This window comes from Lactuca virosa, chromosome 6 (assembly GCF_052849685.1).
Source record: "Lactuca virosa cultivar CGN04683 chromosome 6, Lactuca_virosa_CGN04683_v6, whole genome shotgun sequence".
Lineage (NCBI taxonomy): Eukaryota > Viridiplantae > Streptophyta > Magnoliopsida > Asterales > Asteraceae > Lactuca > Lactuca virosa.
The window spans coordinates 269,839,027-269,850,703 of record NC_136431.1 but is presented as its reverse complement, the minus strand read 5'-3'; the positions used below and the strand labels follow the sequence as shown (position 1 = coordinate 269,850,703).

At 35.9% G+C, this 11,677-nt stretch overlaps 1 long non-coding RNA gene across 1 annotated transcript; it reads right to left on the bottom strand.

Annotated features, from left to right (window-relative positions):
* Nucleotides 1-9,292: 9,292 nt before the first annotated feature.
* On the bottom strand, nucleotides 9,293-9,707 carry LOC145119752 (uncharacterized). Its single transcript, XR_013713976.1, has 3 exons — nucleotides 9,606-9,707; nucleotides 9,474-9,514; nucleotides 9,293-9,316 (listed from the first exon to the last, which is right to left on the bottom strand). It is a non-coding gene; the product is annotated as an uncharacterized LOC145119752 (long non-coding RNA).
* Nucleotides 9,708-11,677: the final 1,970 nt, after the last annotated feature.

Sequence of the window (11,677 nt, the reverse complement as noted above, 5' to 3'; positions counted from 1 at the left end):
AAGGAATCAATATATATATATATATATATATATATATATATATATATATATATATATATATATATATATATATATATATATATATATATAGGCTAAATCATGCTTCGTGTCAATGTTATCTAACGTTCAAAAAATTGATGAACAGTTGCAAATTCATTAATAATCATGTAGAGAAATGTATATACATCAAGATCATTGGGATGAAATTTATCATGCTTGTATAATACATAGAGGAGATTCTCTTTCAAGTAATCACATTGATATATTGCATGAATCAAAACACTTGCTACCGTATCACTTCAATTGAAAAGATATTGACCAAGCCTTGTATGTTACAGGCATATACATACATAGAGATAGATACAAAGGACTTTAGTATTATCCTAAAAGGGATATATCGATTTTGTAGTAAGTCGATATAACATAAAACAATGCTTCCCTTTAGTTTCTTCCATAGTTAACGAAGACGTTTTCTTTTTATTTCAAGCCTAAAAATAGAGGTATAATAAGATTAAATAAAGTTTATCATATTTGAGTTGATAGTTTGAAGCATAAGTATGCATAAGTTTGTACTTGTCTCAATGTTCCTTATGTTACTGGCATGCTAAGTCGTTATCAATCAAATCACAATCTAGATCACTAGAAAGCTAACAAGAAAGGTTTTGGATATATACATGGGACTAATAATTACAAACATGTTTAAAAATGAAGTGATTACTTGGAAGTGATATGATATCTAACTCCAAGTTTTAAAAATGCAAAGATAAATAGTCATTATTGGGATACATCTTTATGCAATCAGTTGACTAATATCTTGGAAAAGTCATAAGTAAAAATTGGTGACTATACAAACTATGATAGCAAAATATGTTGTCATATATAAATCAAGTTTCCATGGAATTTTATTGAGAAAATTAATCACAAGACTCGTGATTGTAAACTCCATTTTAGGCCGTTAAAATAAAGTTTGTTGCTATAACTTTGCCTCTATAATATTTTCCACTAGTAATAATTAAAATGGTGTGGGGCTTTATTGTAACGGCCAAAATTTTGAGTATTTGACTATACTCTATTTTAGTGTAGATGTTGAAGTAGGTTTCTATTTTAAGAATGATAACTTACATTAGAGTGAAAGTTGCAAACAGAAGAAATGTGTTGCGATCATGCAAGGATGCAACATGAAAGGTCAAAGAATGTACTGAAAATTTAAGGTCGCGTCGCAAGTATGGGTAAATTTAGCGGCGTGAGTATGAATGTGAGTCAAGGGGACACGTGGATCAGGTTGTGACATGTGTTGACACATTTTGGTAGACGTCGACACGAAGCAAGGTCGCAACATGACCATGAATATGTCGTGATACGAAAGCATGAGGATTAGCAAGTATACAAAGGGTTAAAGGGCTTCTTCGATGGTTTCTTTGGCAAATCGAAACTAGAATTAGTAAGGGATATTTACGGCTTCTAGATGAAGATCTTGAGGCCATTTTACGAGGGTACAATTGTTGAACGTGATAAGGTATTCTCTTGACCCAGTAGTACGTGATTGTGTTTATGTAGCATTAATTGTGTGGGGTTGTTAGATGTAACACCTGGTTCTAGTAACATATATTATTTACGAGATATGAATCTTACCAGACGAGTAGATGTTAAATGTGAATTGATCATTTTGAGCATTCTCATGGAGTAATTGGGTTCAATGGAGCACTTAGAACTCAATGGAGCACTTGGGGTTCATGGAGCATGTGACAAAGGAACAAATTTTCTGAGAAAGGAATAGATCATCAGACAAAGGAACGGATTAAGTGAAAAAGGAACAGAAGGTGGTTTGGAGCAACTTGGAGAAACTTGGAACAACATGGAGCAACATGGTCTAACATGTTGAGCCAAGGTGATGTTGATCCATGAAGATGTTGAGTGAAGGAGATGTTGAGCCAAGGAGATGTTGCGCCATATGTATGAGAAGTTGTGCCAAGAGGAAGATGTTGCACCATCTTGATGAGATGTTGCTCCATGGAGAAGATGTTGCTCCACCATGGACCATCTTGGTACATGATGCGCCATCTCAATTCCTTTGTTGTGCCACCATGATGGATGTTGGACCATTAGTGTTCATGATGCGCCACTTGTGCGTCATGTTGCTCCACTATGGTCAAGGTGGTCCATCATGCGTGTTGCTGATGCTCATAGGTTGTATGACATGGAAGAATGTTCGAGCATGCTGGAATATGATTGGTTGTCACTATTCATGGGCCTATGGGCCAATGGGCTTAGCCCATTAGTGTTTTAGGCATGATCCTTCAAGTATAAATAGGGATGCATGCTAGGTCATTTTGTATCTTGAATTCTAGAGTGTTAGGAGAATCTCTGTGAAAATTGTACTTGTAACCTCTGTTTGAGAGCTCTAAAATAAAGAATACTCCCCTCCTACTCGTGGACGTAGGTTACCTTGACCGAACCACGTAAGTATTGTGTCTTGTGTGCTTTTGGTTTCGCTAGTTATCCTTTTTATTTCCTAACAAGTGGTATCAAAGCCGCGGTTTGTATTCTTGTGATTGAAGATGTCTACTCACAAGTTTGATTTGGAGAAGTTCAATGGTTCAAATGGCTTCACTTTGTATAAGGTGAAGATGAGGGTTCTTCTAGTTCAACAAGGATGTGCAACGACACTGGAAGGAGAGGCAAAATTTCCAAAGGCCATGGCGGCTGAAAAAAAGGTGGACATTTTGACAAAGGCACATAATGCCATTATGTTGAGCTTAATAGATGAAGTAATGAGGTAGGTCATGGATCAAACAATTGCTTCTGGGCTCTGGGATTAACTATGTGACAAGTACCAGAACAACTCACTAACGAAGTGGTTGTATCAGAAGCAAAGGGTGTACACTCTCAGAATGTTTGAAAGCACCCAAGTGAAAGATCATTTGGATAACTTCAATTGCATCATATTGATCTACGAGGGGTTGATGTGAAGATTGAAGATGAAGATGAAGATCAGGCGCTAATCCTCTTATGTTCTCTTCCGACCTCATATGAGAATTTCGTTGATACCATGCTCTACGGTACGCCAATGATCACTGTGAATAATGTGAAGGACTCTCTGATGTCCAAGCAACTGAAAATAAAAGTTTCAGTTAGAGAGGAGGTGTGCAGTTCCGGTTTGTTTGCAGGGAGAGAAAGGAAATAAGATAGGAAAGGGGAAATAGAGGGACATCACGTTCTAAATCGAATTCTAAAGGTTCATCGAATGTGAAAAGTTATAACTGCAAGGAGAAGGGACACTTCAAGAGAAATTGTCCACAGCTGAAGAATAAGTTCAAGAGTGAATCAAGTAGCAATAACATTGTTGCTGTGGTTCAGGAAAGTTCTGATAAAAGGGACGATGGTGATGTACTGACTATTAGTACATCCAGTAGTGTAGATGCTTGGGTCATGGATTCTGGAGTATCCCATCACATGACGTATAATCGTGACTGGTTCGACTCTTTCAAAGAGTGGGATGGCACAGTCAAGATGGGTGAAGATTGGTTGAGCATTATTAAGGGTAGTAGCATGGTGCAGATCAAGATACATGACAGCATGGTCAAGAAGTTAGATTGCCGATACGTTTTGAAACTTTGAAAGAATTTAATCTCTCTTGGAACATTGCCTAAGAATAGGATGAGGTATGCTAGTGAAGGTGGATGGGTCAAAGTGACCAAAGGTTCTCAAGTTATAATGAAAGGGAAGATGAATCGTGGAGGGATTTATATCCTAGATGGTCGTACGGTTATGGAAACGGTGGCTATCTCTCAATCCTTGAATGAAGGCGATGACAAGACAAAGTTGTGGCATCGTAGGTTGGGGCACATGAGTGAGAAGGGCATGTCAGTTCTAAGTAAACAAGGACTGCTTGGTGGAGAGGCTGCTGGGAAGATAAAATTTTGTAAAGCTTGTGTCAAGGAAAAGTATCGCAAAGTGAAGTTCGGTACTGGTCAACACATAAGCAAGGAAATCCTGGAATATGTTCAATCGGATCTGTGGGATCCTACACCAGTGAAGTCTAAAGGAGGATGCTCATATTTTGTGACGTTCATTGATGATTATTCAAGGAAGGTTTGGTTTTACTTTCTGAAGACCAAAGATGAGGTGTTTGGGAAGTTTAAGGAATGGAAGACCATGGTTGGGAAAAGGACTAGAAAACAGATCAATACTTTAAGGACTGACAATGGGTTAGAGTTCTGTAATGCTCCATTTGATAACTTCTGCAAGTCAGAAGGTATAGTGAAGCACCACACTATAAGACACACACCACACCAAAATGGAGTGGCTGAACGAGTGAACCAAACACTCATGCAACGTGCAAGGTTCATGCGGATATTTGCTAACTTATCTAAGCAATTTTGGGCAGAAGCAGTGAACACTACTTGTTATCTGGTGAACAGATCACCATCAACTGCTATTGACTTGAAGACTCCTGAAGAGGTATGGTTCGGGAAACCCTCTGACTATTCTGGTTTATGAATATTTGGATTCCCCACATATGCTCATGTGAATGATGGTATACTTGAGCCAAGGGCAATGAAGTGCATATTTCTAGGATATACGACAGGAGTAATAGGTTATCGAATCTGGTGTATAGAAGAAGGAGGAACTTCTAAATTTATCATGAGCAGAGATGTAAACTTTGATGAATATGCCATGGGTAACTAGGGAGGAGGTGATACAAGTCAAGAAGGGAACACAGATCATGGTGTTAGCCAGAAGGTGGAGTTTGCAGCTCAAACTCCAGACAGAGTTATGATAAGTGATGAAGAGTAAGGCGACAGTGAACAAACTGGACAAGATGAAACCCGTGAGCAACCAATGGGATCTTCGTCCAGTAGTGATTCCGGGAAGGATGATGGGCAAGACTCTATTCCAGTCAGGAGAAAAAAGAGGGTTATTCGGTAACCTGCTAGATATGTGGGATGTGTCAATTCTGGTGACCTTGACTTCATTGCTTTTTCTTTAGGAACTGGAGAATACATTAACACTGAGGAGCCTCAATCGTATAAAGAGGCAGTGGCGAGTAATGAAGCAACAAATTGGTTGATGGCCATGAATGAAGAAATGAAATAATTAGAGAAGAATGAAACATGAGATCTAGTTCTATTACCAAAGGGAGCAAAACTAGTGGGATGCAAATGGATCTTTAAGAAGAAGGAAAGGATAACATGAGTTGAACCAGCTAGGTTCAAAGCAAGGTTGGTGGCGAAAGGGTTTTCTCATAAAGAAGGAATTTATTATCACGAGGTGTTCTCACCGATCGTGAAGCACAAGTCAATTCAGGTTCTTTTGGCCATGGTGAGTGCATTTGATCTAGAGCATGTACAACTTGATGTGAAAACTGCATTTCTTCATGGGAACTTAGAAGAGAATATTTATATGTCCCATCCAGAAGAGTTTCTTGATTCTAAGAAGGATCATGTATGTTTGCTGAAGAAATCTCTGCATGGTTTGAAGCAGTCTCCAAGAAAATGGTACAAGAGATTTGATTCATTCATGATCTTGCATGACTACACTTGGAACCAGTTTGATAATTGTTCCTACTCAAAGGAATTGTCACTAGATTCCTACATATATGTTGCTATATATTGATGATATGATCATCGCAACTAAGGACATGGTTGGAATAAATGACTTGAAGGTGACCCTGAAGAATGAGTTTGAGATGAAGGATTTGGGAGCAGCAAAGAAGATACTGGGGATGGAGATTAAAAGAGATAGAAGAGCAGGATGGTTGTGTATTTCTCAACAAAAGTACATTGAGAAAGTTCTGCAGTCTTTCAAGTGTGATCAGTCCAAACCAATTGGAACTCCTTTGGCGGCTCACTTTAAACTTGGTCCAGATACTATACGTATAACTAATGAAGAAAGGAAGTACATGATCATGGTCCCTTACTCTAGTGTTGTTGGAAGTTTAATATATGAAATAGTTAGTACTAGACCTGATTTGGCTCACTCAGTTAGTGTGGTAAGCAGGTTTATGAGTAATTCAGGGAAGGCTCATTGGAAAGCTGTCAAGTGGATCATGCGATACTTGAAGGGAACGACAGATGTTTGCTTGGTTTATGGAGCTAATAGGAAGACTAACTTGGTTGGATATGCTAACTCGGATCATGGAGGTGATTTGTTGAATCGCAGGTCACAGACATGTTATATTTTCACTTTGTACCTATGTGCCATCAGTTTGAAGGGAACGTTACAAGATATTGTTGCTTTGTCTACAACTGAATCTGAGTACATGTCAATGACGGAAGGAATAAATGAGGAGATATGGTTACATGGGCTTATTCAGAGTCTTAGTATGAAGGTGGAGAAGCCAACATTATACTGTGATAGTTAGAGCGCGTTGAATCATGCAAAGAATCCTATGTATCATGAGAAGACAAAACATATTGATGTCAGATTGAATTTCATTCGTAACATTCTGCAAATAGACAAGTTCTCAATTCTGAAGATTGATACCAAGGTGAATCCAACATACATGTTAACGAAGTCGTTATCCACAAAGAATTTAAAGCTTTTCTTGGACTTAGTTGATGTTCGCATGAGGTAACCCCTTCATGTCTTGATTGCAGGAAGGGAGAGGAAGTTCTTATTCGAGGTGGAGTTTAGATGATGCTCAAGTCAAGGTGGAGATTGTTAAATGTGACTTGAGAATTTGGAGCATTCTTCTGGAGTAATTGGGTTCAATGGAGCACTTAGAACTCAATGGAGCACTTGGGGTTCATGGAGCATGTGACAAAGGAACAGATCTTCTAAGAAAGGAATGGATCATCAGACAAAGAAACGGATCAAGTGACAAAGGAATAGATCTTCCAAAAGGTGGTTTGGAGAAACTTGGAGCAACACGGAGTAACATGGAGCAACATGTTAATCCATGAAGATGTTAAGCCAAGGTGATATTGAACCAAGGTATTGAGCCATGAGGATGTTGAGCCAATGTGATGTTGAGCCAAGGAGATCTTGCGCCACATCTATAAGAAGTTGTGCCAAGAGGAGGATGTTGCGCCATCTTGATGAGATGTAGCGCCATCATGGACCACCTTGGTACATTTGTTGTGTCATGTTGATCCACGTACGCTTAGAAGATGATCATGATTAAGAAATACACCACATTGTGCCACCATGATGGATGTTGGACCATTAGTGTTCATGATGCGCCATCTGTGCATCATGTTGCTCCACTATGGTTAAGTTGGTCCATCTTGTGTGTTGTTGATGCTCATGGATTGTATAACGTGGAAGAATGTTCTAGAAGATGCTACGTGGAAGAATATGTTTGGTTGTCACCATTCACGGGCCTATAGGCCAATAGGCTTGGCCCATTAGGGTTTTAGGTCTGATCTCTCAAGTATAAATAAGGATGCATGCTAGGTCATTTTGTATCTTAAATTCTAAAGTGTTAGGAAAATCTATGTGAAATGGTACTTGAAACCTCTGTTTGAGAGCTTTGAAATAAAGAATACTCCCCTCTTACTCGTGGACATAGGCTACCTTGACCGAACCACAAAAATATTGTGTCTTGTGTGCTTTTGGTTTTGCTAGTTATTCGCTTTACTTCCTAATAGTGGATAAAATAGAGCATGAAATTACTTCAAATTTAGAAATTCTACTTATCAAAAGATAGTTGAGAAATGTTCTAGAACTGATAGAGAGGATTATGTGGATATAAAGATCGTCAAAAACGGAGTTCGTATGATAAAGTTATGTTCGTTTGAAGTTTAGATGAAAGTACGCTGATATTTTGAGACAATTCAAAGGAAGTCAAGTCAACGACCAACTTTTGAGCCTCACGACGTGAGGAATACTTGTCATGACGTGAGAAGTGTTGAGTCATCAGAATGTTCTAGATTCATATGTGTCAAAAAAGGATTCTAATGACCCTCACAATGTGAGGTATGCATGCTCACGACCTGAGATGGGTCAGATCAGGAAGACACGTTGCAAGAGAGTACAAAAAATGTCGAAATTGGAGTGCGTTAGATCCTCATGACGTGAGACCTATGTGGCCACGACGTGAGCAACGTCTGGCTATAAATACGAGAGCTTTTCGTATCATTTGAGAGAGTTTAGCATGTGGGATCGGATATGTTGCTCGGGAGTCATGTGGTGAAGATTTCTATAGTGGATTTATACTGTTATATGGGTAATATGAGGTCTGAGTTACGGGATACATCGAGGTATATTTTACCCGTTAAATTGTATTTACAATATATTATTATTATTTAGATTTGATAGACCCGAGTATATTACGGGTTTTCGTAATATGGTGCTGTTACAAACCCACTTCTAAGATTTTGAGTAAATCTTATGATTATGGATTTAGACGGGACTATTGGGGTTATACATCCCAATATTTGAGAGTTTCCCATTATGAGAGATTTAGCTAATAGCTTGCGGGTTAAGCCTATTATGATTATATTATAAGATTCAATTATTAATATGATAAGTGGTTATAGGTTATACCTAGTAGCGAGTTGAGACATGTTATAAGGAACTTGTTTTGTAATGTCTAGGTGTTACCATGTGACGACCTGATAGGCTGTGAAGGATGGAAACCAAAACTGGAATTAGTCTACCGACTGACCAAGTGAGTAACACTACTCTAATATCTATTGATATGTTATCTGTGATATATATATATATATATATATATATATATATATATATATATATATAGGCTTAGGTTATTCTATTCAAAGTAATTATTGTGTTATTGTATGCATAAATGTGGGTCAATCAATTTTACTTATTTTAAGAAAGTGATTAATATATATTATTGAATTAAATATAATTGAAAAATATCATCTAATTTAATTACAAGGGTATTTTAGTCAATTAATATAGATTTAATAAAGGAAAATTGCATATTTTAAGGGATCATAGATTCTATTAATTTTAAAAATCCGATTTTACGAATTATAATTCTTTTAATTCGGACATTCTGACAGAATGTGTTTTTGAGTATATTCAAAAATAAAAATATTCTTGAACCATAAATAATAAAAAAATTCTTGAACCTATTTCTTGATCATGACTTTAAAAACTTCTGGTAGAATAACAAATTTTTGAACAATTAATTGAAGAATAAAAACAAAAAATACATTATTTCTTATAGAATACGGGTAACAATTGTTAAGAATTACAATTATTGTTAAAGAATAAAACTAAAAAAACTATCAAAACCGGAAAGAAAACATCAAAATCTAACAACGACACTACTACATTCTAAAAGAATAATGTTGCTTAGAATCACTTTCAATTTTGCGGTCCGTTCTTCAAGCATCAACTTCTGTGAAAACAAAACCAAATTGTAGTTTAGATTCCAACAAAACTGGAATTCATGATTCCATTCCAACAGAATTGGAATTCATGATTCCATTCCAAAAAAATTGGAATTCATGATTCCTTTTATCTTCTTCATATCAATCTCAAGAATTGTACCACACGTTTATGTTTTCTTTCCCTTAGATCACAATGTACTCCATATCTATCAAAATTCACAACTATACAATAAGATCATCAAGAGAATTGATTTTTTTATCTATTTAACTAGTAAAACCCAATCAAAAGAAACATACCCAATTCTGTTTTCCTGCCAAAGAACACCACTAGAGATGGGTAAACTTGGTTCTTGCTTCTATATTTATGACACAGTCGATCTTTCACCTCGTAAAACTGCAGTTCATATTCAAGTTTTATGAAACATATATGTAACAAAACAAACACATATTCATGAATTTTATGAAATAAATGCGTAAACAACAAAAAATAAAAAGTTCATATTCTTTAATAAGTGATTTAACAATTTGAGCCCTAAAACAGTATAGCACCCTAAGCAATTTAACAATTTCCAAGAAGAATTAGCAATTCAAATAATTGAACAAAGCAACACCAAATCGTGACATATTTTAAGAAACAATAACATATATGCAATACCCCATGGACAAAAATACCCTTCCAGCAATACATTGAGACAATTTCAATTGGATTGATCACCTAAATACTAATTAATGACTGCTGAATTTTTCTCCAATTGAACCAGATTGTAGCGACATTTTTCTCCAAGTGAAACAGATTGTATCGACATTCATCATGGCATACATGAGATATAAAATAATAAAATGATAAAAACTCAAACCTGAATGCAGAAAGCAAGTCCAAAAAAATGTTAGCCAGCAAATGCTTCGTCTGTGCACGCTGTTGATTTTATTCAAAATTTTTGCAAATTCAGGCCGTTGATTCAGGGCTTCGTCTGTACATGTTGTCCTCCTTAATTTCCTTCAGCATCGACCTCCAGTGCTTTGTCGATTTTCGTTGGTTTTTGCGCCGGCAAGTTGTGGAATCATCGGCGGAGATTATCTTCGGCTTCGATGTGTTGACAGAATAACACATGAACATGGAAGGGTTTGGTGGTGGTCGTCGGCAGCGGTGGCTATAAGGAAGGAAAAGCGCTGATACCCTCTAGGATGCTAGGGCTTTATCTGGTGGGAGATTGAGGAAGACACGCTTATTTATTTAGTCAATACCATGATTATAGGGATTATTTTTGGAAATTACTAAACAAATTACTAAATTACCCTTATTTATTTATTTAATTATTTAATTATTTATTTAATTTTGATTGACCCACATTTATGCATACAATGACACAATAATTACTTTAAACACGTGAACCTATCTCTCTCTCTCTCTCTCTCTCTATATATATATATATATATATATGAGTTATATAATTAATTATTATTGAGTAATTGAATAATGTTTGGGAGATTGATTATTTTGAGAAATTAATATATGATTGAAAGATTGATTCTAACTAAGAGATGGATTATTAATTAAAACTTAAAAGATAATTTATAAATGAGATAGATACTTGATGTGATGGATTATAATCGAGAAATAGAACATATTGAAAGATAGATCATTTATGAGTAATTATTTGTATTAAATTTTTTTACGTATATGATATATGAATTAAACTGAGATTTGAATAATTGATTATTATTTAGAAACTGATTTTTACTGAGATATAGATTTTATCGAGGTACATTATAATTGAGATAGATGTGGTTGAGAAACTGATTATGATTAAGAAAGAGATAGATCATTTCAGAGAAACTGATTATGATTGAGTGGGAGAGATCTGGGTACACACACAGAGCGAGAGAGAGAGAGAGAGAGAGAGAGAGAGAGTGTGTGTGTGTGTGTGTGTGTTTCCCATCAAGAGAAATAGATATTAATAAGGAGAGTGATGAACATTAAGAGAGATAAATTATGATAGAGAAAGATCTTCATAGAGAGAATGATCATGATTTAGATAAATTATGATTCAAAGATTTATTCTGAATGATATATTGAGAGATTGAAAATGAGAGAGAGGGAGAGAGAGAGAGAGAGAGAGAGAGAGAGAGAGAGAGAGAGAGATATTATTATATAGATAGATCACTTACAGAGAGAGAAAGAGATAGATAGAGAGAGATCATTGATGAGTAATAGACCATAATAAAGAAACATATTATTTTTAGAGTTGCTAAAAGAATATGAGAATACTATTAACTGTCATAATTTAGTTGTTACGCATTAGTGATGATTATTTGATTTCGATATATGTGATGTATATGATTATATTATTGTAGTTATTATTCACTAA